Source organism: Halichoerus grypus, chromosome 11 (genome assembly GCF_964656455.1).
Source record: "Halichoerus grypus chromosome 11, mHalGry1.hap1.1, whole genome shotgun sequence".
Lineage (NCBI taxonomy): Eukaryota > Metazoa > Chordata > Mammalia > Carnivora > Phocidae > Halichoerus > Halichoerus grypus.
This window is the reverse complement of record NC_135722.1, coordinates 8,304,251-8,327,692: the sequence shown is the minus strand read 5'-3', so window position 1 is coordinate 8,327,692 and position 23,442 is coordinate 8,304,251. Positions and strand designations below refer to the sequence as shown.

At 50.5% G+C, this 23,442-nt stretch overlaps 1 protein-coding gene across 9 annotated transcripts in view; it reads left to right on the top strand.

Moving 5' to 3' along the window:
* The window catches only part of MARK2 (microtubule affinity regulating kinase 2), a 56,401-nt gene that overhangs the window by 12,891 nt on the left and 20,068 nt on the right, over positions 1–23,442 (top strand). The window contains exon 1 of one of the 9 annotated variants that reach the window (XM_036100397.2): positions 21,591–21,984. The exons of the other annotated variants lie outside the window; for them this stretch is intronic. The gene's annotated coding sequence lies outside the window, so the exon portion shown is untranslated. Of the gene's footprint in view, positions 1–21,590; positions 21,985–23,442 lie in introns of those variants that run through there. 9 annotated transcript variants of the gene reach the window in all.

Genomic DNA, 23,442 nt, shown 5'->3' with positions numbered 1-23,442 from the left:
ACCATTTTGCAATTCCCAGCCCCTGTTTAGTCCTGGCTGTGCCTCAAAAAGGCACTTGCCGCCTTTGCTGTCATTCTAGCTGAGGAAGCTGGTTCTCAGTGACCTGAAGGACTTTGACCAAAGTTGGCTCATTTTCTCCTTTAAATACAGAGCATTGGCCTTGTGAGGTTTTTTTAAACAGTTAATTTTTTTAAAAATTTTTGAGATAATCTTAAATTCAGAAAAGTTGCAAAACTAAGAGTTTTGTACATTCTTCACTCAGCTTCCCCTTGTGTTAACATCTTATATAACCACAGACCGTGTATCAAAACTAAGAATTAACCTTGGTATAATACTATTAACCACAGTACAGAACTTGTTCAGATTTCATCAGTTTTTCCACTGATGTGCTTTTTCTGTTCCAGGACCCACTCCAGACTCCCACATTGCATTTAATTGTCACATCTCCATAGTCTCCTCAGATCTGTGACCATTTCTTAGTCTTGCCAAGTCTTTTATGACATTGACAATTTTGAAGAATACTGGTTAGTTTACAGAATGTTCCCCAAATATGGTAACCTGAAATTTTCCCATGGCCTTATGCTCTAATTCTGTTTTTTCATTGTGGTAAAATACACATAAAATTTACCATTTTAATCATTTTTAAGTAGAGTGGCATTAAGTACATCCACAATGTTATATAACCGTCTACTATTTCTAGAAATTTTTTGTCATCTCAAACAAATTCTGTATCAATTAAAAAAGAACTCTCATCTCCCCCTCCCCCAGCTTCTTGCAACCTCTATTTTACCTTCTATGAATTTGACTACTCTAGGGACCTCATGTAAGTGGAATCATACAGTATTTCTTTTTGTGTCTGACTCCGTACACTTAGCATAATGTTTTTAAGGTTCATCCGTGTTGTAGCTTTAATTCCATTTTAAAAGTTAACTCAGGAGTTGCCTGGGTGGCTCAGTCAGTTCAGAGTCTTGGTTTTGGCTCCGTTCATGATCTCATGAGATTGAGCCCCACGTACTCAGCAGGGAGTCTCCTTGAGATTCTCTCCTCCTCCCTCCACCCCCCCCACACTTGTGTGCATGCGTGCTCTCAAATAAATACATAAATTTTTAAAAAATGTTCACGCGGGTTTTACTCTGATGATAAGTACTTAGTTGATGTTAGTGTAATTATTAAGACGTGTAGTTGTAATGGGCTTAGTAATATTTTAAATGAATTAATAGTTTAGTATCTTCTCAGTTTTAATTATAATGGTCGTTATAACCCACATAAACAAAAGCTATTTGAGGTCCTTAGTAATTCAGAGTGTAAAGAGAGCGTAAAGGGTTTCTAGACAGAAGTGTGAGCCTATCTTTTATAGACAAGCATGGGGTTGATCATCCCTGTCCTCAATCGGTTGGTTACTTGATATGACCTCATACTGAGCCTTTGTTGTGCAATTCCCTGAGTGCTGGCTGGGCTGCAGGAAGGTACTTGCTGCCTGGGTTTGCAGTCATTCTAGCTGAGGAAGCTGGTTCTCAGTGACCCAAGGGACTTTGACCAAAGTTGGCTCTTTCCTCCTCCTCATACGGAGCATTGGCCTTTTTTTTCCTTTTCCCATTAAAAAGATCATTTGGCTTACTTGGATTTCATTTTCACAGATTTTTTTTTTTAAGCTTATGCATTGGCTATTGGTCAATTCCAAATTTGAAAACTGCAAAGCTTGCTTAGCTTCTATCCTTGAAGAACCTTGGTGCCTGTAATAGTTGAAGGCCGGTAGGCTCCAGTCGCTCACTACGGCCAGAACACCCCAATAGTCTGTTCCCTGGGTGGCTGCAGAGCCCACACACTTTGTTCCTATTTCTTCTGTGCTTAACTCTTTGTTGGCCCTGTTTCTTAATGAAACATGCCTGCCAAATCCCACACTTAATGGAGATACACTTTATTTTCTCCTGTAAGAGGTAAGCAGATTTGGTGTGTGACAGGGTGTAAACTTTATCTGTGCTTGATGAGTCTTTAAGGGACAGGTAAAATAGTAACATAGTATCTTAGCATTCTGGGCCTTGTTCTTTTGCTTGTACTTATCCTCCAGTTTCCATGGCCTCTCTGACTTTGGAAGGCTTCCCTTGGGGCAGCTAGTGGTAGACCTTGGGGCCTCCTCTAATAGTCACTTGCACCAGCTTGAAGCAAAGCTTTTTAAATTCGTCTCATTTGCTCAGAATCACTTCTCATCGGGTCATTAAAAAACAGTGTTTAATCAAGTGCTTAACTTATATCAATTTGAGTCTACATATAGACTTGCAGGATTATAGCTCCATTTCCCATCACTCAGCAGTCCCATAATCCTCTGCTTTTTACACAAAGCTTATTTCTTTTCAGATTCACATGTGGCTTTCATTTCAATTCCAGAATTGAACTTGATGTGCTTTTCTCTCTCTCTTCGGCCGCTGGTCTGTATGGAAGATAGACTTTTGCTTTCAAAGGAGATTTGTTCATTCTATTAGCTAACGCGATGACTCAGTAACGGTGCCTCCTGGATGGCCCTCTAGTACATTATTTTTCCAAGTGGTTGGGGAACTCTAAAAGGGAACGGACTGAGTACCTGAAGGGTCAACCACCCCTGCCCATTCTCACTCACAGGGCATAGTTCGCGCTGAGGCTACTGGCTTTAGCTATAGACATCATAATAGCCAATATGTATTGAACACTTAGTTTGTGCCAGACACTTGTTTAGCTGTCTTACGTTGATTAACCCATTTAATCTTTGTGAGATGGGAGGTCTTATTATTTTACAGATGAGGAAACAAGAGGTCCAGAAATGTTGAGTAACTTGTTCAAGGTTACAAACCCGAGCGGTCCGGTGTGTGTCGGTGTCAGAACAGGACTTTCTTGGGCGCCTGGGTGGCTCGGTCGTTACGCATCTGCCTTCAGCTCAGGTCATGATCCCAGGGTCCTGCCATGGAGCCCCGAGTCAGGCTCCCTGCTCAGCAGGAAGCCTGCTTCTCCCTCTCCCACTCCCCCTGCTTGTGTTCCTGCTCTTGCTATCTCTCTGTCAAATAAATAAAATCTTTAAAAAAAAAAAAAAGAACAGAACTTTCTCGACTGTGGTTCTGCTTCAGTTGTGTCCACGCAGTAGGAGGTAGAGAGATCCCTTAGGATTCACTCCTAGTCAATGTGGGGTAAAATCTGCCTACCGGGTTGCCTTCAGAGTGGTGCATGGCCTCCTCTGCCCCAGATTGCTTCTCCCTTTGTGGCCCCAGGGTGAGATGCAGCCCTCTGGGCTTACCTCCCTGGTCTTGACTGCTCCATGTAAGAGCCATGGGAAACTTCTTTTTAAACTTTATTATTTAGTCCTGGCTTCTGATTGTCCTCTCTGTGTCTTCTCATCTTCTGGAATTTCAAGGACTGTTTCAGAAAAGCTAGAGTCCTGAGACCTAATATTGGTAACCAACAAGTAAATACCTCATAGCATGGGACAGCTTAGATTCCTAGATTTGACTGTCCTGCTCTGTAGCACCCACGAATTGCTGGGATTCTAGAACTCTTTTTGTAGGCACTCCCCCTTACCCCCATTCCCCCCCAAAAAGAAAAAAAAAAGCTTTTGTGTGTGGATCTTAACTGTGTACATTTTATCACAAAAATAATGTTCTCCCTTTACAACGCTCTACGTGCCACTTACACCAAGACCCAGAGCTACTTGCTTTTAGCCTTGACTGCCAAGGGCGCGGAGCACTGTAGCTGGTAGTGCCAGGCCGCTGTGTGCATTTGGCACTTGCCAGTTCAGTCCTGGGAGCTGAGCTCTGGCCGTCCTGCTGCGCCTCTTTATCCCGTTGCTTGTTTTATGTGCCGCTACTTCCTGTTTGCTTTTGTTCGGTCTTTCTTTTGGCTCCCGGCTCTCTCCTGAAGTTAGTCCCCATAGCTCTGCTTATGGTTCTCCCAGACCTCTGCGGTTGTGTCTTAGAGTCATTGTTCTGTGCCCCTCTATGGGATCTTAATTAACCTGAGTTTAGGAGTTTATGGTTTGATTTACTTGCTGGTCTCACCTGGGCAATAGTGCCTTTTCTTTTATCCTGTTAGGCGTTTTGAGTTTTATTAGCAAAGTTCTGAAATTGTAAGGCTATTTTAAGATGCCAGCATGAAGTTAGAGTAAAGTGGTGAACTGCTGCCCTTAATTCAAGCCTCATTTACCCACCTGTGCCCCTCTTGTTTCCCTTGCAGAGAAAGAGGGAGTCCAGCTAGAAGAATTGTACTTGTGTTCAAACCTGATTTCGCTTCTCCAAGATCACGGTTATATGCTATTTCTGAATTACTGTAGAACCCATCTTTTTGTTCCAGGGGTGAAACCAAGGTCCACATAAATTACCTGGAGAAGCACAGCCTGTGGGCCTCCTTATGAGTGGTCTCCCCTCCCCACACCCACCTCCAGCACATTTTTATCGCTTAGCGGAGGTAGCCGCTGTTCACACACAGGTGTTCTTTAGTTTTGCAGGCCACCGCTTCCTTGGAGAGTGCATGGCAGTGTTTTCTTGCTAATAAAAAGGCTGTCATAATGGGTTAGGCCCATAGGGGCTCGGCCCTTCTGTACTTGTATTCCCAGGGAGAAAAATCTCTACCTTAATTACCACATCACACTGGCAGAGAGGTGTGGCTGCTAATTGATTAGATGACAGTCCTTTGCATTGATGCGGAACTGTTGGGGTGGTTTTATTTCATTTCATTTTTAAATAAACAAATAGATTTGAGCCAGGTAAGTTTATTTTGGAGAGCTGAAGAGCTGAGTAGGGATTAATCTCCTGTCTTTAGTGCCATTTCTGTGTCCTTATTTTCTAGCTTGGTGGCGTCAGCTTTCCTTGCCATTCTGGTGCACGTGGTGAATATGTCTTTCCGTCCCCTGCCCCAATGTGTGCTCCCTCTCTGGTAGAACCAGATTCCTTTATTTGGTTTGCTCTTCATTCCCTCCTATCTTGGAATGGTTGAACTCTATTCTAAAATATATTTTTAAGATAGTGTTTAAGAGCAAACACCCTGCCTTTCTTGAAACCACAGAAACTGCTTGTGAAACAGCCGCCAGGGCAGGCTGCCAAACCTGCACTGTTAACCCACCCCGGTGACAAATGTCAGGCACTGAGGGCACAGCGTAGTCGTGACTGTGGTGTGAGGATTTTCTCAGGAGTACGTGTGCAGGTGCTGAGCTCCTGGCTGCACCTCCGGAGTGCCCACATTAGAACATTCTTCACGGCAAACCATTCCGGAAGGGTCTTGTGTAGCTAATCTGCTATCTACCGTACAGGAAAGGTTTTAAACAGACCCAATTCCCATTCCCCCTCGCCTGTTTTCTTTCTTTCTTTTTTTTTTTAATTTCAGGAAGTGATTTTCTTTTGAGGTGATTTGGACCAAGCCTCTTACCAGCTTTTCCCATTTTTGAGTTAGAACTGGCTTCAGAATTGTTTTCCTCCACAGTGGAGGAGGACTTGGGCCTTGATCTTTATCCCCAGGCCCTGAAATGACTGACTTTTTTTTTTTTTTTTAAATGGCATAGAATCCTCTCTGTTTGTCTAGGGAATTTTATTTCTTTCCAGGTACTTTCAGGAGTGAGTATCTGTTCCTCCCCACTACCTTCCAGAAGAGCTGTGCCGCTGCTGGTAGCCCGATAGGTGAGGGTCTTGTTTAAAAACCGGGATCAGTGTGGACTGAGCTCTGGCACTGATTGAGTGGGAGTTAAGGGGGGAGATTGGGCTTGACAGCCAACAACTGAGAAATAAAAGGAAAAATATATAAATGTGCCTCCCTCTTCACAGCACTGTGATGGGGGTTCTAGATGCAGAGCTTTAGGAATCCCTTGCAGACTTCCCCAGGAGCACCCTCTTTTGTTCTCTTGCTAGGGGTTTATTCTGACTTCATTTCCATGACCTGAGTCCTGAGCAACTTTTTTGACTTTGTGTTTAAGCTCTTCCCTTACCATCTTTGCTTGTCTGTTAGGCCTGTCCCTAGTCTCCAGATGGGGAGGAGACCAGGAAGGCTAAATGATTGACTCTTCAGTGAGTCTCCCTGGGTTGGCTTCCTCTTATGCCAGCATCTACGACTCACCACGGTTGACTCAGTGGGTGGGCATCCCCATTCACTGAAGCCCCAGGGTTTAGATAGATCCTGGCAGAACTCATGGTCCTAGCTAGAAGCGAGACCTGCGATCTTCAGATCTCTTCGCCCATGGTTCTTCTGAAAAAGAACAAAAGCCATAGACTTCTAGTAAATTGGGGGGAATAGGTGGACTGTTAACTTTGGTTCCTGGATTTGGTCCTGCATTGGACTGTGTGATTTGTGCTTATTTATCTCTCCTACTAGATAATCAGCTCTTTTGAAGTCTGGGCTGTTTTTATCTTTTTCTGTATCCCTTCCTCCCTGAGAGTCTTTTGGAGTGCTTTGTGCATGGTCATCTCTCAATTATTTGTGAAATTAAAAGTCAGAAAAATTCTAAAATAGGCATTCTTATAGCCACCCTTAAGGGAGTGTGTCCATATTGATTTGTAAATCAGACACCTCTCTATCCAGTTTTTAGACATACAGGTCTTAATTTATGTCTTAATAAGTGTAATAATGACTAAAGAGACAGCTTTTTCAGGATGAGAGGACAAGGAGAAAGGTTAACGCTGTTACTGGGTTGTGTAAAGAACCCAGAGAGGAAACCATACAGGGAGAACACACAGCTGAGGAAGCCCTATCTGGCTTCCTGAAGTAGGGACCAGAGCCAGAAAGCAAGCCCTCCTGGTTTTGCTGAGTTCTTTTCTTGCCTCTGACACACAGCATCTCTGGCTACGTTGTTGCTCCTGGTTTAGTTGGCCTCAGCCTTCTCTCTTTTGGATGGGTGAACAGAGGTACACTGAGTGTTGGGGATCTTGTCCAGAGTTAGAGAGATCATGTGGTCTGTATCAGAAAGCTGGAGTTATTTATAGTGGGAGAAAAGCTCAGGAGCATGGCACAGGAAGAACTAATTTCACACCACCTCAGTGCCTGGTGATGATGAGAACCCAGATTTTTCTTTGAGCATCTCAGGGGGAGATCAGTTGCTTTTCTGAATTGACCCAAGAACTATGAGATCAGAGACCATGTCCTCCAGGACCATTGTGGGTGGGGCAAGAATGAGAGGATGACCATTTTCTCCTTTCTTCTCAATTCCCTGGTCTTTGTGACTCAGGGTATGAAAGCTCCACCTGACTTTTGATTCTCTTGCTTTTGAACTGGTGCAGAAGGCACTAGCTGTGTAGGGTGGTGGCAACAGGACCTGTTGGACTGGTCTGCTGGGACCCACCGCCCACCCCCCTTACACGGGGCAGGGAGACTGAAACTGCTGCTTGGGGCTCTGCCAAGCCAGTCTCTCCTCGTGGGTCACCTGCCCAGGGCAGTCAGGTGGGCAGCTCCCCAGCCAGGAGCTCTCGGAGGAGCCAGGCTGCTGGGGAATCCTGCTGCGGGTGGGGCTAGGTGCTAGGTGTGCCACATACTCTGCCGGGGCTGCACCTCCTCAGCATGGCTCACACTCAGTGTGCAGAGCCCCGGGGCCCGTTGGAAATGACTCTGTGTCCCGGTGCCTTTCCCTTGTGCCTTGGAGCCACACTCATGGTAGGCAGAGAGGCTGGGAGGGTTGAGGAGCTTATAAATTGTGGGTAAATGAAGTCTAGGGAAGGAGAAGATCCTTCCCTAGGGCACCCTGAGTTCAGGGTTGTAATGTTTCTAAGTCTGGGGTAGTCCCCTGAGTTAACTTTAATTTTTTCAGCCATAGGCAGAGGAGATTTTCTAGTGTGTGAGCCTGGTGTCCAAGGCATATTACGTATGGAACCAGACTTTTAGGCAGGTTGACCCAAAGTAAACCAAGGTCAGGATGTGGTCTTTAGGATGTGCAGACCATGCCCACTTCCTGCTACCGTCTCAGGGACAGGGCTGGAAGGCTTATAAGCACAGAGGCACTGAAAACCCTCACACCCACACAGGACAGACCTTCATTTAACAAGTGGGGAAACACAGGGCCCAAGAGGGTGAATGACTTGCTCAAGGTCATATAACTTATTTGAATGGGACCGGGTGTAGAATCACTCTCTCCCGGGGACCTTGGCACTATACCCCCATCGCTTCCACTTCAGAGGCAGTCCTGCTGCTTGGAGGGACTTCGTAAGGGCTGGCCTGCAGACCTTATGGCAGAAGGGAGGCTGGGAAAGGACAAGTGGAAGGGCAGCAGGCCCCAGCTCCACACACCGGAGATGAGTTCTGAAATCCTGCCAGACACTCCGTCCATAGAGGTGTCAGGAGGCCTTGGGGAATGGATTGAAAGCATTCTAGCCCTGACCCAGGTTGGAGGGCTCACATGGGGCAGAGTTGTGCTGAGAGCTATCAGGTGAGGAGACTCCGGGAAAAGCGGGAAGACCCTGACCCTGACTTTCCCTCATGAATTAGGAAGGCATTTATGGAGAGCCTGTTACTGTGCCGGGTGCCGGGTACTGTACTAGACACTGAGGACACAGAGATGACCTAAGTCCTGGAAATTTCCCTCAGGCTGCTCTCAGTCTTGTGTAACGGTGAACAAGGCAGCCACCAGGAGCTGTAGAGTAGGCCCTTCCGCAAGCCATGAAGTCCTTGTATAAGAGGCTCGAAGTGACGTGTGTCAGGGACCTTGTGAGGTCAGAGGGATGGAGCAGGGAAAGCTTCCTGGAAGTGATGTCTGAGCAGAGGCTAATCAGGAAGAAGAATGGGAGTGGATAATGGAGGGGAAGTGTTCCAGGCAGTGGGAGGCTGTAGCAAAGGCCTGGAGGTCTGAGAGAACCTTCTACATTTGAAGACAGTTGGCTGGAGCCCAGAGTGAGACTCTAGGAAGGGACAAGGGCCAGGCTGAGCTGCAGGCAGGGAAAGGGAGCCAGCCAGCTCATCATGCAGCTGAAGGAAAAATCCAGAAGCCATGTGGGTCTGGACTGAAAATCCATTTTACGTGTGTACGTATGTATATACACGTAGACATTTACACACACACGTGTACACACCAGTACCTGTGCGCACAGATAGATATGAATGAGGTGTGCGTGTTGGAGGCGCACTTTGACTATGAAGCCGTCACTTCCTGTTGCCAGTGCCGAGGGCCCCGCTGACATGACTGTTGGTGCCCCCCACCCCATGTTGTAGAGTGAGGGACTGGACGGGTTTTTTACGTGCTGGTTTGGGTGGAGAGGAAGCTGAGGCCACAGTCGTGGTGGGGCGACTCCGGCTTTAGCTTTGGAGCAGCCTGGCTGAGGACGCTGAGGACGCCGGGGAGCTGCTTCAGGCCCAGGCGGCAGGCCCGATTTCCCTCTTCTCCTGCGGGGGGACTCCGAGGTCTTGGCTGCCGCCCGAGGTTCTTGCTGGCTTTTCAAAGGCAGCCTGTGGAGGCCGGCGGTAGCATTTGGTGAGAAATAGGAGGAAGTACCTGGTGGCTGTCCCTCCTGACACTCAGGACAGACATTTCTGTCGCTAAACAGCACCTCTCTGTGGCAGCCTTGGGCTCTGCTCTGGCAAAGGAGGAGCTCTCTCCTCCCCCTGGGAGGGGCCGTCATCTGTGGCTTCTGCTCTGCCCTTGGTCACAGAGTAGCTTGCACTAGCCAGCCAGTGAGAGTCCCCCTTCCGGCCTGTCATCAGCCGCGAGTGGCAGACCTTAACTTACAAGGTTGGAGAAATGACCGCGCTCCAAACTGCAGGGTTCAGGGCACAGCTGGCAAAGCGTGTGAATTGACCTAAGGTTAGAGCGTGGACTGTCTGCCCCAGAAGGGCGTCATGGGACAGTGTTTCGCTTCTGACCGCATATAGATACTGCCCTGCAGATGGCTGGGCTCTCCCCTCTCCTGCAAGGGAGTGAGTTTTGTTCCCATGCTGGCCTGGCTTTTACTGTTTCCCCTCCTGCCTTTCCCCAGGGACCATAAACCTGCCCACCTCCTGTTATGTTCTAGTTCTGATAGGAGTACCATTCAGAGTTCTTGGCAGGAGACCAGCTCACTTCTACCCGTGTTGGTTTCCCCTCCTTTTCCCAGTGTGTTTGATGTGCACGTTCCCCAGAGTTCCTTACGCAGCTGGTTGGCTCTGTAGTGCCCAGAGAATGGAGTGCGCCCGCCACCAAGGGAACTCAGCTGCTTCCCTCCCTGGTTTTAGGGGCGGGGCTTGAAAATAGAGAATCATAATCTCCCTTCCTCCTCCTCCTCCTCCCCTTCCCTCCTCCCCCTCCTCCCCCGTCCCACCCCCAAAACTACCAAGCAAACTGGAGTGACCGGCTCAGAGGCTCCAAGCGGGGACTCAGCCCGCCTCAGTGCCCTGCATGACAGCAGCTGTCTGGAGGAAGATTAATGCACGCGTGAGTATGTGAACTCCGGAGCACATTAACCGTATCGGGCTGGTTCTCTGTGGCAGGTGTGGACTCACTTGGTGTTAGGGAGACCATGGCTCCTTAGAGGAGATGGTGACCCAGCCAGGTGTGTGTCTGCCCAAGGCCACCCTCTTCTCTGATGCATGGGGAAATGGAACGCGCTTCTAAACACCCCTGCTCTTCAGAAGAGCTTGGTGGATGGTTTGGGGAGGTTATTCTTGGAATCCCTTGTAGCACAATACCCCTCTTTTCCCTAAGCCAGGTTCCTTAGTTCCTAAGCCAGACTGCTACCTTCCGTTTTCATAGTAGGGGTATATCTTCCCTGGCCTCAGCCTAAACTGTGAGTAAAGGGTTAGGAAAGTGGTAGCTGCTCCCCTTTGCTAGAAGGGGAAATTGGGGGAGGGAGCGCAGGTTGCCAGCAGGTGTTTCACTTTTCCCCTCTGGATGGCCAGACAAGGGGCCCCACCTTAGCCCTCTTCTGCCCACCTCTCCAGCCAGCCAAAGGAACACCCAAATGGAAACACCTTGCTGCTAAGGCTCAAGTGCCTGAGGCAGAGACCAGACCAGAGTAGCCCAAGCTTGCTGAGAGGGGAGGATTGGTTAATTAGGGGCTGTGACAAATGGCTTTGCAGAGGAGCATGGGAGAGAGAATCTCATTTTGCAGAGCCAGGGGCCAGCTTCTCTGCCACATTGCTATCCAGAGTTTAGGCTGCCTGGAGCCACAGGCTCAGGTGCTGACCTCTCCCCTCTCCTTTCTGTGTCTTGTGGCTAGTGCTAACATTGTCAAATTGACGCCCTGGTTAGAGAGGTTGATCCTCATCAGGTCCCTAGACTCTCTGCTGCCTGAGCCCCTCTGCCCTGGAGTTCCTAATTTGCCTCCCAGTTCTGACTTTTAGTAGGCAAGAAATGGTTGTAGGAAGTTCTGTTTGGATAGTTTGACTTCTGGTTGGGCCTGTAGGCATCTGAGAACTGAGTGCTTGCTTTATCCAAAGACCCCCTCGGAACCTCCCTTTTTGTGTAAACCCTACACCTCAGACATTTCTTGGTGGGCCAGAAAGGCTTTGCTTGGGTATGAATTAAGTTTGGGGCTCTTCATGGGGTACTATGTTGCCCGTCCCTCAAGTCTATCCTGCCCCCCCCAAAAAAACCCTAATATTAACCTTTCATACAAAGAACGTTGGAAGAATTGAGCAGTGCCTCAAGGTCACTGGATCATAAGTGTATTTGGCATAGTTAGCTAGTTTGGCGTTTGGTGAGAGATCTCTGCTTTATATTTGAGCGAAAGATTTCTTGGCAGGAGGCCTCTGGGCCGTGTTGCCAGTGCTTGCCCTGTGTACAGGGTTTGCCCCCTTCCCTCCCCTGACAGGTTGTTTTAATCCTCTTGCCTATAAACAAGTGCAGCAGAAACGTGTCAGGCCAGCTCACATGACCTTGGTTATCTCTTCATGGGGTAACCAGCATCAGCTTTAGATACCACGGTCACTTGACGTGGCAGAGTTGTCAGGGTAAAGAGGTGGAGACGCCAGGAGGAAGCCTGGGTCTGCCAAGGAAGGTACCGTGGTCCCCCCTTACCCACTTTCGCTTTCTGCAGCTTCAGTTACCCATGGGCACCCGCAGGCCAGAAGCAGATGGTCCTCTTTCTGACATACTGTCAGAAGGTCAGGAGTAGCCTAACACTACGTCACTCACGTGCTGACAAGAAGGGGGGAGTACAGTACGGGAAGATATTTTGAGAGAGCACATTAACATAACTTTTATTACAGTGTACTATTAAAATTGTTCCATTTTATTATTAGTTTTGTTGTCAGTCTCTTACTGCGCCTAATTTGTAAATTAAACTTTATCATTGGTATGTATCTATAGGAAAATACATAGTATATAGTTGACCCTTCAACAACGTACGGGTTCAAGGTGCCAACCCCCACACAGTTGAAAATCCACGTATAACTTTTGACTCCCCCAAACTTAACTACCTGTAGCCTACTGTTCACCTTGCCAATCGTTTGAACAGTTGATTAACCCATATTTTGTATGTTATATGCGTTACATACTATATTCTTAAAATAAGCTGGAGAAAAGAATTGTTGCTAAGAAAGTCACAAGGAAGAGAAAATACATTTACCGTACTGTTCTGTGTGGAAACAAATCTGTGTATAAGTGGACTCGCACGGTTCAAACCCGTGTTGCTCGAGGGTCAGCTGTATTTAGGGTTTGGTACCGTCTGTGGTTTCAGGCATCCACGGGGGCGGGGGGGGGGCAGGTTGCTGGAGAATATCCCCCATGGATAAGCAGGGACTGCTGTAAGTCGGGGTGTATGTGACTCCTTAGTGGGGACCAGGTAGGGAAAGTCAGCTCCCATGGGACAGGGGTGAGGAGAAGGCAGTTTCATTCCTTCTTGCTTTTACTCTTCCTGAATTCCTACTTCTGGTGTCTCATTTCTCTTTCTCCTGTATCTCAAATCCTGGCTGCGGGGCCCAGGACATGCAGCTGTTTCGGGAAACTGCCCCTGAGACAGATGCATGCTAGTTCATGGATACAAAACCCAACACCGAAAATCCCGTCTTCCCAAACAGTGATCTTGTTGTGTTGTGTGAAGGACAGCTGGTGCTGGGAGCCTGGCTGCCGTGGAAGGCTGCTGAGTCTCTGAGCCAGAGCCGCCCCGGAGCTGGGAGTGCAGCTAAGTTTCCACCACCACCCTCCCCCCTTCCCCTCACGCAGGCTTCCCTGTCTCACAACTGAAGAGGCAGCCCTCTTCAGGACACGCCAGGGACTCTAGCCACACTGTGTGTGAGTTGTGTATGTCTGTTTCCTAAGTGCTAGTCACATGTCCCATTGCGACTGCTGATTTGTAAGCTCCCAGGTCCATATGTCTAGAAAGTATCAGCAATATTGCTGACATTGTATATCACGGGAGCTGTGCAGTGTACTCTGGATTTTCCTAGGGTGGGATGTGTAGGTTTAATGTGCTTTTTATCGGAGCAGAGTAGAGTGGCCTTTTATGGAAGGGATAAAACAGTTGAGCCGCTGGAGCCTTTGCTGGCTCTGCCAGAAACCCAAGTCCAAGTCCAGGCCTTGCCAACAGATGAGCAGAACTTGCTCTTCATCTCGAGAGCTCTCCCGGGCCGGTTCGAAAAGATCCATCTCTTTTTGGAGATAGAGAACATTTGTGGAGCATTTGTGGTGAGCATTAGGTAAAGAAGTTAAAGCCAAAAATCTTATCTTTTTCTGGTAACCTACAGAATAAGCTGGGAAAGCATATGGAATTAGAGTAATAATAGCCAGCATGTCGTGAGCATTTAGTATGTTCCAGGCATTGTTCTAAGTATTTTGGGCGGGGTTTGATACTTGGTAAATTCTGACTTGATACCTTTGGTTTTCTCTCAGTAGGAACCCTTCTTTGCCTGTGGGGTCTTTGTGGTGGTTGCTTGGACTAGATAGAACAGCAGAATGGATAGCAGTGGCCTCCTGCTACCCAGCTAGATTCCTCTGATCAGAGGTATCCTGGGTGGGTTTTTTTCTCTCAGTCTTCAGATCTTTATTTAAGCCACCATGCCTATTGGTAATCAGAGCTGCCCTTTGGGATGTGTTGGGGAGGATCTGTTTGCCCCTGTAGGCACCCTTTCTTCCCTGCCCTCTCTAGGTGAATTCGGAGGTGATGAGCTAGAGACTTGGCTGCTTGTCTCTGTCAAAGTAACCAGCATTCTCTTGTCTGCAATCTGTGTAATAGTACATTTAACCATGCCCAGCAATGGCCCCCTTCTTCCCCAGCACCGCCTGTTAATTGGTGGTTCTAGTTCTGGAGGGCTTCCACCAGCACTGAGCTAATCCGTACCAAAGACCTCTGTCCCCGGGCGCCTGGGTGGTTCAGTTGGTTGAGCAACTGCCTTCAGCTCAGGTCATGATCCTGGAGTCCCGGGATCGAGTCCCGCATCAGGCTCCCTGCTCAGCAGGGAGTCTGCTTCTCCCTCTGACCCTCCCCCCTCTCATGTGCTCTCTCTCTCCTCTCATCCTCTCTCTCAAATAAATAAATAAAATCTTTAAAAAAAAAAAAAAAAGACCGCTGTCCCCAGGTTCATGTCAGAGGTCAGAAAGCTCAGACTCTCAGGGGCACCTGGGTGGCTAAGTTGGTTGAGCATCCAACTTTTGGTTTCGGCTCACGTTGAGATCTTAGGGTCCTGAGATCAAGCCCCGACTTGGGCTCTGCGCTCAGTGTGGAGCCTGCTTGAGATTCTCTTTCCCTGTGCCCCTCCTGCTCGTGCTGTCTCTCTCTCAAATAAAGAAAGAAATCTTTTAAAAAAAAAAAAAAAGCTCAGACTCTTCCTAGGACTTCCTCTGAAAAGATTAACTATGAAAAAGTGCTTGTTAAGAAGGCACTTGTAATGGATAATGTCTTCTCATTTACCATCCTCTCTGCTCCCTAGGTCAGCTGCTCGAACAACTAGGGCGTCCTGAGTAGAGCTGCCCTTACCACCAGAAAATGAGCAGTGTTTGGCTTTAGGGGACCCCGAGGCCTACAAGCAGAAGCTGACATACACATAGTCTGAGAAGCTTTCCAGTCTTCTCCACCTAACTTCTGACGAATGAGTCCTCTTCCACATGTCTGACCGGCTAGCCAAGGCACCTGCCCAGACCGTGGCCACTTAATAACAGGGTCCTGCAGTCTCCGTCCTCGGCCCAGGGTTGAGGCCCAGTGGGCCCAGTGAGGTAGATGGGAAGCACATCCCCGGCTTCAGGTGCCAAGCAGGGAGACCATTCTAAGGAGCATTTGCCCCTGGTAAGTCAGGGGACTGTCCCAGGCTCCCTTTTCTCTCTCTCGCTGGAAGAGAGAGAGCTAGAGTGGTCTTCCAGAATTAGCCCTTCTTTCCTGCAAGGCGGTACCCATTCAGAATTCCTTTGAAACTCCAGCCTCATTTCTCACCTCTGCCTGGGTTCATTTCTCCTCAGACCCTGCCTCCTGCCCGACCACCCGAAATGCTTTGAAGCCCCCTCCCCCAGCTCCAGTCCTCTTGTTTTAGGCCCTCACCCAGGGTTTGAAGGTTACAGAGCCTCAGTTACTGCTGCCCGTGCTGCTTAGGGAGCAAAGACATGTCCCAAGGCAGAACTCTTGAGTTAGTTTTTCCGTTCTGGGCTGTGATTTAAATCTTAAGTGTGGTTAACATACTAGTTCAGATACAATGGTGGGCCGTCGTGAGCGGGTCTAAGACACAGCCACCATTTGTCCTTCTCCGAGTGGAACTTCTGGTAAGTTGGGGATTTCTTGACCAATGTGCCGCGGCACATTTGCGTGTGCTTTGTGGAAGTGTTCTCATTAGTTTGTAGTCAGTAGCATCTCTTACAAAAAGTAAGCTGTCCTTCTGGGTACCAAATGACAAAGACAAAAAGAAACACACAGAGGTACCACTTCCCACCCGGAAAGGTTGTCTGAGAGCTACACTCACTCCTGCGATCCCTCGAAGGGATGGGTGAGACCAGATTCTCAATTTTAGCTGATTGGACTCACTGTCAGGAGGCCGTGGAAACAGCCCCTCCCTCCCCCGCCAGTGCCACCACTCGTGCACTCACCCGCTCGGAGGAAGATGACACCTCCGCCTGTGAGCAGGAGCAGCCCCACGGGCGGTTTGCTCAGGCAGAGAGTGGCCAGTTGGATTTGTAATGGTCACATAAGTGGGGCAGCCACATTGCAGCCCGGCCAGGTGGGGACCGTTCTGAGGTGAGAGGACAGTGATGACCTTAGGCGGTTTCCCTCACTCGTTCCCCTGCTTGAGCTCTGGCCACAGTGACTCCTGGGGCAGCAAGCGCTGTCCCAGTGTGTTTCTGATATTTCCTCCTCCTCCTCCAATACCCGCTTTGAGGCTGGAGGACTAGGGAGGCAGTCTTTTTTTCCACTTCCAGAGGAGGATGCAGTGGAAGGAGGCACATGTCTTATTCAGCACCTTCCAGTGTGGAGCTGGAACTGGAGAGGACCCAGAAGGCCTGTTTCCCAGCCTGGAGCTGGATCTGCTCCTCGGCATGAAGACGTTCTAAGGAAACCACGTTGGAAAGGGCAAATACAAAGGGCTAAATCTGCACTCAGGTAGAAAGGCTGTTGCATAAATGCTGAGAGAGGCTTTTTGTGGGGTTTTTTTGTTGTTGTTGTTGTTTTTAAAGATCTCGTGCTTCTTTTTTACTTTGTGTTGGCAAAAACCCCAGGAGAAGATGGGAGATTCTGGGAGGAGATGATTATGCTGGGTGAGTCAACTGAGCTCCCCAGCTGCTGTTTTTAGTTCCTTTGCTTTTCTGTAACAGGAGGCAGCTTGGGGAGGGGTGGGGGGCAGGGTGGGAATGCCAGTTTGTGCAGCAGGACAGGAGGCAGGTGTGTATGGGTGAATTTTGTTGGCGTTCTAGGGGTGACAGGGTCTTACAGTCATTACATCGGTTCAAGGAGGAAATATGAAAGCCGAGCTCTCAGTGTGGCAAAGCATAAATGTCTCCTACAAGTCACTGTCACTTCCCCAAATCAGTAGCTCTTAGAATGGCCCGAGCTGCCTTGCGTTGTCACAGCAAGACACAGTGGTTTCGATAGCAAAGCAGTTGTGAGATTGAATGTGGAGAGGCAGAGAGCGGTCTCAAGTGGGAGGGCCCAGTGGTTGTTGGGCATCAGGAAGTTCAGAGAAGAGGATCCCCCACCCCGTGATGAAAGGAGGGGGCTTGGGCTTGTTTGAGGGGGTCAGGGACGGGAGTGTGGGGGCATAGGCCCTCCCATCCCTGGCTGTGCCTGTGTTCTGAGTCTGTCTCCAGTCCACCTTGGTGACTTACCTTTGCCTCCAGCATTGTGTTGGGAGAGAGCACCAAGGGCCTCTTCACCACCTGAGGAAGTTTGTGGAGCTGACGCTCCATAGGAGCCCTCTATCCTTGGGCGAGGGGATCTTGTGGCTTCCTGCCCACTTGGATGTTGCCTGCAGAGGGCACAGATGCGGGTTATTGGTGTGGGGCCCAGAGACTGTCATGAAGATGCCCCTGCACGTTTTCTTACTTATTCCTTCGTACACATTTATTCGTTCAGTACTGATTGCAGACTCCTGCTCTGCGCTAGAGGATTGTTGTGGGCCATGAATCACAGACCCGGGTCCCTCCCTAAAGCACTGTCTAGGGGGAAGGCCAGACAGGGAACCAACAACTGTCTTGAAAGAGGAGAAAAGGGTCTTGTGGCAAGAGGTTTTGATCTTCCTTCTGCCCTTGTCTCTCCTCCCAGGAGGGTGCCTGTGAGGATCAAAAACTTGTACCATTTTTATTCCTCAAGTGTTTTACCATGGGCCAGCTGGGTGCAGGTACTAAATGTTGGGCACTGAGGGCATACGAGGGTGAGCAAGACACCGTCTCTGACCTCTCAGGGCTTGAGGAGGCTAAGGCGTGGCGACACAGAGTCGGAAGACATGAACGAGTACAGACAGGGTGCTGTGAGATCCAGAGAAGGGAGAGATCACTCTCTGCTAAGAAGGTGTCTGGATAATGCCTCGAACAAAAGGATTTGGGATAAACTAGGGATAAGAGTGTTTACTGACCTGGATCCCTTAAAAGAAGATGTTACATGATAGCTGGAGCCTTGCTTTTAGTGCGTGTGCATCTGTGTGACTCTTCATACCACACTTCTGAGCTGTTCCCCACCCAGCAGCCAGAGTGGCGCAGCTGGGGTCCCACTGCAGATCTGTGACTCCAGCCCTTTGCTCCTGCACGGTATACAGCCAGCCAATGTGCTGAATAAAAACATACACTACAAAGGAAGGAAGAGGGAGGCCCAGGCACCTCAGCTGTACTGGTTAGGCTCCCATCAGCTCCCCACAGTCCTCTGTAAAGTGAGCCAGACCTTTCTGCTGCAGGCTGCCTTCTGCCTCCCCCAGAGCCCTGGGCTGCTGGCAGGCTGACTCTCTCCTGTGATATGGAGGAACTTGTTGGTCTCCATGGTTACAGTAACCCACTGGTACGGGCGGCGCCGAATAGAGTGCGAGGCTGGCAGTGTGAGCTTCCCCCAGCCCTTGGCACCATGTGGTACTGGTATGTCGGCTGTTTCTTGGACCTCTTCTGGGAGGAAGGAGTTAAGGGGCCCATGAGGAGAGGAAAAGCAGGCACACCTTCCTCCTCCTCTGGGCTACTTAGAAGCCAGAGGCGTGGCTGCCTTCTTATTCACCCGCTCCTCTTGGCAAGAGCGGTTTTAAGTTAGGAAAGAGGGTCCTTTTTGCCTGACAGCCCAGCCATGCTAGAAATTTGACTTTTCCCTGTTCCAGAAGCAATACCAGCTTTACTCCACTGGTGCTTGTCGTCAAGTTCTTAGAGATGATAGCTCTTCTCTGGGCTCAGAGGACCCCTTGAGATGGGAAGCAGGTTCCTATCCGAAAGAGAAGCGAGATCGTAGGAAACACTGTCAAGACCTTACTGTGCCCTGGGCAATGCGGTCCACGCTGGCGTGCGTTTTTCGTTTTGTCTTCGTGCCGATCTTGTGAAGTTGGTGCAGGTGGTCTCCACGTGTCCCAGATGAGGAAACTGAGATCTAGAGAAGTCAAGGAATCCTAGTCGTGCTCAGTGAACTAGTAAGGAGCAAAGGCAAGGCTCCCACCCCAGGCCCATTAGCCTCCGGAGCTCTGTCATGCTATCCTGCCTCCCTTACTAAGTAAGCAGAGATACTGTGGTGAGTCTAATATAATATACAGTTCCCTCCTCTAAGTTTCTAGAAGGCAGGAACCAGATCTTTCTGAACTTTGCAACTAGCCCTGGCTCCAGAGGTAGGCACTCAGCAAAGGTTTGCTGAATTAGCAACAGTAATTGGGGATTGAGATAGAGACCAGACCCCAGTGAGCAGATTCTCAGGGATGAAGTTCGGTACTGGAACCTGGTAAAGCTCTGGTTGCTCAGTAGAATCTACCCTGTTTGAGGGAGAGCCCAGCATTTCAAGTGGCTTCGAAGGCAGGAGATGAGGGGTGAGCATTGTACTGTGGCGTCCATGCATGCAGCGGAGTGAGCTGGAGGTGCGGGATCCGTTCTGGTCACACTCCAGGTCAGTTCTTGCCTGCTGGTCCTCCCAGGCATGTGCTGGCTCCTGCCATGGCTGCTTTGAGGCCTGCAGGCTGCTCCCCTCCTGGCCCAGGCTGCAGTGCTGGTCCCCCTGCCTTGGGGTAAGGCTTGCAGCTCAAAAAGCTAGCATGAAGTGACCCACCTGCTTTGGACTTCAGGCTTCAGTTGCCGGCTCTGCAGGTCTCCTCTGTCAGGGGGCACCTGCCCCAGCCAGAAAGAGGGAGCAGCCCTCTGACGCTCTGACACAGCCCCACCTCCCTTCTGCACCAGAGTATTAAGGGAAGGTGAGGGTCCCCCGGGGGGAGCCATCACAGTTAATTTTGGGGGTTACATTTCCACTGGTCAGTTCTTCCCCCAGCCTTATGAGATCTCTCCTACCCACAATGCTCCTTGGGTTTCTTGACTCTTGGCAGTTGAGAGTGACAGTTGCTCAGGATTAAAGGATGCAAAGAGGGTTCCTGGATGCAGTGAAGGAGGAAGGGTTAAAGAACTAGCCATTCGCCACGGCCACGTGACTTGTCAGCTCAGTCATACCCATTTCTCCCCAGCCTCTCTGTCTGAGGTCAGTGCTCGGTACTTCCTCAGTTTACAAAACCCCTTACTGCTTCCCACAAACAGGATTGAGGAAACAATCTTTCTGTCACATTGCAGAACCCTAGGGACTGGAAAAATGAAGCCGTTTGATCCTGTTCTGGCCTCTGAGTGAAGGGGCAGGTGGTTGCAGGCAAGCCTGAGCCCAGGGTCCAGAGTAAACCCGAAGCTCTTGCCCTGAGATCAGGGCCAACTTTGGAGAGGGGTGACTGTGGGACCCCCTGGGTACGTCCTCACAGCAGCCCTACACACCGGCCTGAGCCAGACACTGGCATTCCTGTTGGCCTAGGCATCTTCCCCACCCCCCACCTCCCGCCCTGCTTCCTTATCTTCTTTTGGGGCAAGCCAGCAAAGGGGACCGTGAGGAACAGCAGAGTGCTGACCTGGGCATGAAAGCCCTGGGCCCCAGTCCCAGCTCTGTGCTGGGAGGCTGTGGGATCTTGGGCCAGTCTCGTAACCTCTGTGCTTTAATTTCTCATCTGTAACGTGAGGATGCTACCTATAGGTGTGGAGAACGTAGGGAATATGTGGCAGCAGAAGACAGCGTCAGGAATGTCGAGTGTGTTGATCAGGGCTCCTGTGTAAGGCGAACACTGAGTGGCGTGGTCTCCCTGGTATCTGCTCAGGTGCTGGGAGGGCACAGAGGAGGCTTTGCCCTTCCCTAGAGGGGTTTATGGCCTACCAGCATGAGATCTTTCAAGAGTTGCTTAATGGGAAAGAGCCTAGCCTAGAGATATGGAATGAATTCGAAGTAGATCTGGGAGCCAGAAGAAAGGCGTGACCGGAACGCAGAACTCAGACAAGGGAGAGCTCCATCGCCCTGAGTTAGCAGATGCCCAGACAGGAGAGCTTTGCAGGAGGAAGGTGTGAAGACCAACGTCCCTGCTGTCCCTGGCCCTCGAAGTTCGTAAAGCAGTGTTGTTGGGGTGGGAGGGGGGGTGATGGAGACTCGTCGGAGGTTGGGCAGGAACCTAGGGATGGACTCCCAGAATCAGGGCTGGAAGGGACTTAGAGGGACATTTGGTTGGTTCCCCATCTTTGGGGCAAGTTTTAGAATTAAATGTCTTACTCAATCAGTGACAAAGGTTTTTAATCTGGAACCCATCGACCTCTAAAGGGGCTTCACAGGGTCCCTGAACTCCCTGAAATTACATCCAAAATATTTTGTGTATAAGTGGAATATGCATTTTTCTGAGTTAAACACTGCATTTTGTGAAGCAGGAGGTCCATCTGCCACTGTTAGATTGCTGGTTTCTGCTTAACCCCCTTCTTGTTCTCCCATGGGTGGCTTGCTGGTCTTTGGCAAGGCTGTTCCTCCAGGTCAGCCGGCCTGATTCACACATATTCCTCCCCGCCAGTTGGAGCCCCTCCCCAGGTCCCACCTGCTGCGGGAGAAGGTGAGATAAGGACTTGATGACAGCCCTGGCTGGAGCAGAGCCTCTTCACCCTCTCCCAGCTGTTACCCAGCAGAGCACCTTGGGGAGGGTGGGGCAGCCCACTTCCGGGGAGGGGGAGGGGGAGGGAGAAGGAAGTTGATCTAAACCCGCCTCTCTCTCTCTCTGTCTCCCTTCCTTCCCGTTGCCTGCCTGCCCCTTTCTTCCCACCTTGCTCCCGGTGTCGGTGGTGTCGGTGTCGTGTCCTGGGACTGCATGCGTTTTCTGGCCACCAGACCCCGGCCTGCGGGAAGCTGTGGGGCTTTTTGTCCCTGTTGCTCTCCTTGCCAAGCCGGGTCTCTCTCTGCTAGTGGTGGTTTCGGTTGCGACACAGTCCAGGTTCCCAGGCAGGAGCCGCTCAGGCCTGGCTGCCTCACTGTTTTTCACTGAGGAGGTGGTGGAAGGTGTCGCCTGCTCCGGCTGAGTAAGGGTGGCTGGCAGAGCCGGCAGCCCCCGCCCTGGGCCTGGCTCTCCCCGGCCTCTGTACTTTGCCCTCGCTGCCTGACAGGTTCTGCTGTGGGCTCTGCTGAATGGAAGTTGCTGGTAGTCCTTGTCCCTTTCTCCAGCCGGGTATGTTTTCCCCTTTTCTGCTGTGGGATTGCCCCCTTCCTCTCTCCTCCCTCCTACCCCAAACACAGGATCTTTAAAGAATTGCTAAATGGAGCCAGGCGCTAGCACAGGTAGTAAAATTCATGGAAAGAGGCACTGGCTGGGAAAGGAAGAGGGGGCAAATACCGGAAGGAGAGTCTCCATAGGTTGAGTCAGCAGGCGCACCCAGAGTGAGAGGAGGGGGCAGGTGACAGGTGGAGGCCCGGAGGGGGGAGGTGCTCAGGTGTTCCAGCGAGGGGAGACTGGGATCTGGGGCGGGTGCACTGGGCCGGCGCCCAAGGGACCCTTTTCTTCCCATGGTGCCCAGGCTTACTTTGCCTCTGGCCGGGGAGTACCTGCCTATCACCCCTCCCAGCCCTGGGGAAGTCTCAGGACACTTGAGGCCGGGCCTGAATGCAGAGCCCCGCAGCACGGGCTTTTCTAGGGGAGAACTGTTGGTAGGTGCCCCCAGCGTTAGGGAAGGGGCCCTGCCTACCTGAGTCAGCGCTGGGCCTCAGGGGTGGAGGCTGTCTTCCGGGCGAACCTGGCAACACGCCTAAGGCTGAGTTTGGAGATCCCAGGTTGAAGGGCCTGCTAGATAGAAGCCTCTCTCTTTTCTCCCCGGGTCCTATATTCCACCTCTCTGTTGAGCCTCCAGAGCTGTGCACGTCCCGCTTCTGAGTCAGGCCTGCTAAGTCACCTTGTGGTCTGCCATCAGTTCCCAATATGGCCTCGCAGGGTGACCCCCTGTTCTTCTGAAGGCTACCTGAGACTCGTGCTGGCAGCTTGCAGCAGACTTCCTCAGATTTGTAGGGTCTGACTATGGTGTGCTGTGGGCCAGGGCTTTGGGAATGTCTGGTGTTCCTATCTTCCTGTGAGCAGGGCGGACAGAGGTAGAGGGAAGAGTGTGGCTTTAGCCAGAGCCTGTTTCGTTGGCCCAGAAGGGCAGCCAGTCCTCAGCCCCCAGCCTGGTGGTGAGATCTGGATCCAGGTTGAGTGGGCCTAGTCAGGACCACAGAAGAGATGGTCCCCGCACCCTTACCTCCACTTCAGCCTTCAGGGCAGCCACCTCCTGTGGGGCCATGGTCCAAGAAACATTCTCTGCTGGAGACTTTTTCCTTTCTTCATTCCCTTTCTCTGCTTGCTTCCCTGGGCTCTCCTCACCTTGGCCCACATGCCTGCTATGGGAAATGTCTCAGAGGAGAGGTGAAAAGGAGGGAGAGGAGGGCTACGGTCTTTGGTCTTTGAGTCCTGACAGTTGGGTGATTTCAGTCCTGAAAGGGGAGCCGGAGGATCAAGGATCACAGGCCAGTGTTCCCTGCTTCTCTGGGTCCTGGACAAGCCGAACCTTCTCTCTTTCTGTTCTGGATGCCTGGCTTGGGACCAGCCCTTCACAGCTGCCCTGTCTGGTCGCCTCCTCTGGTGCAGGATAGCAACGTG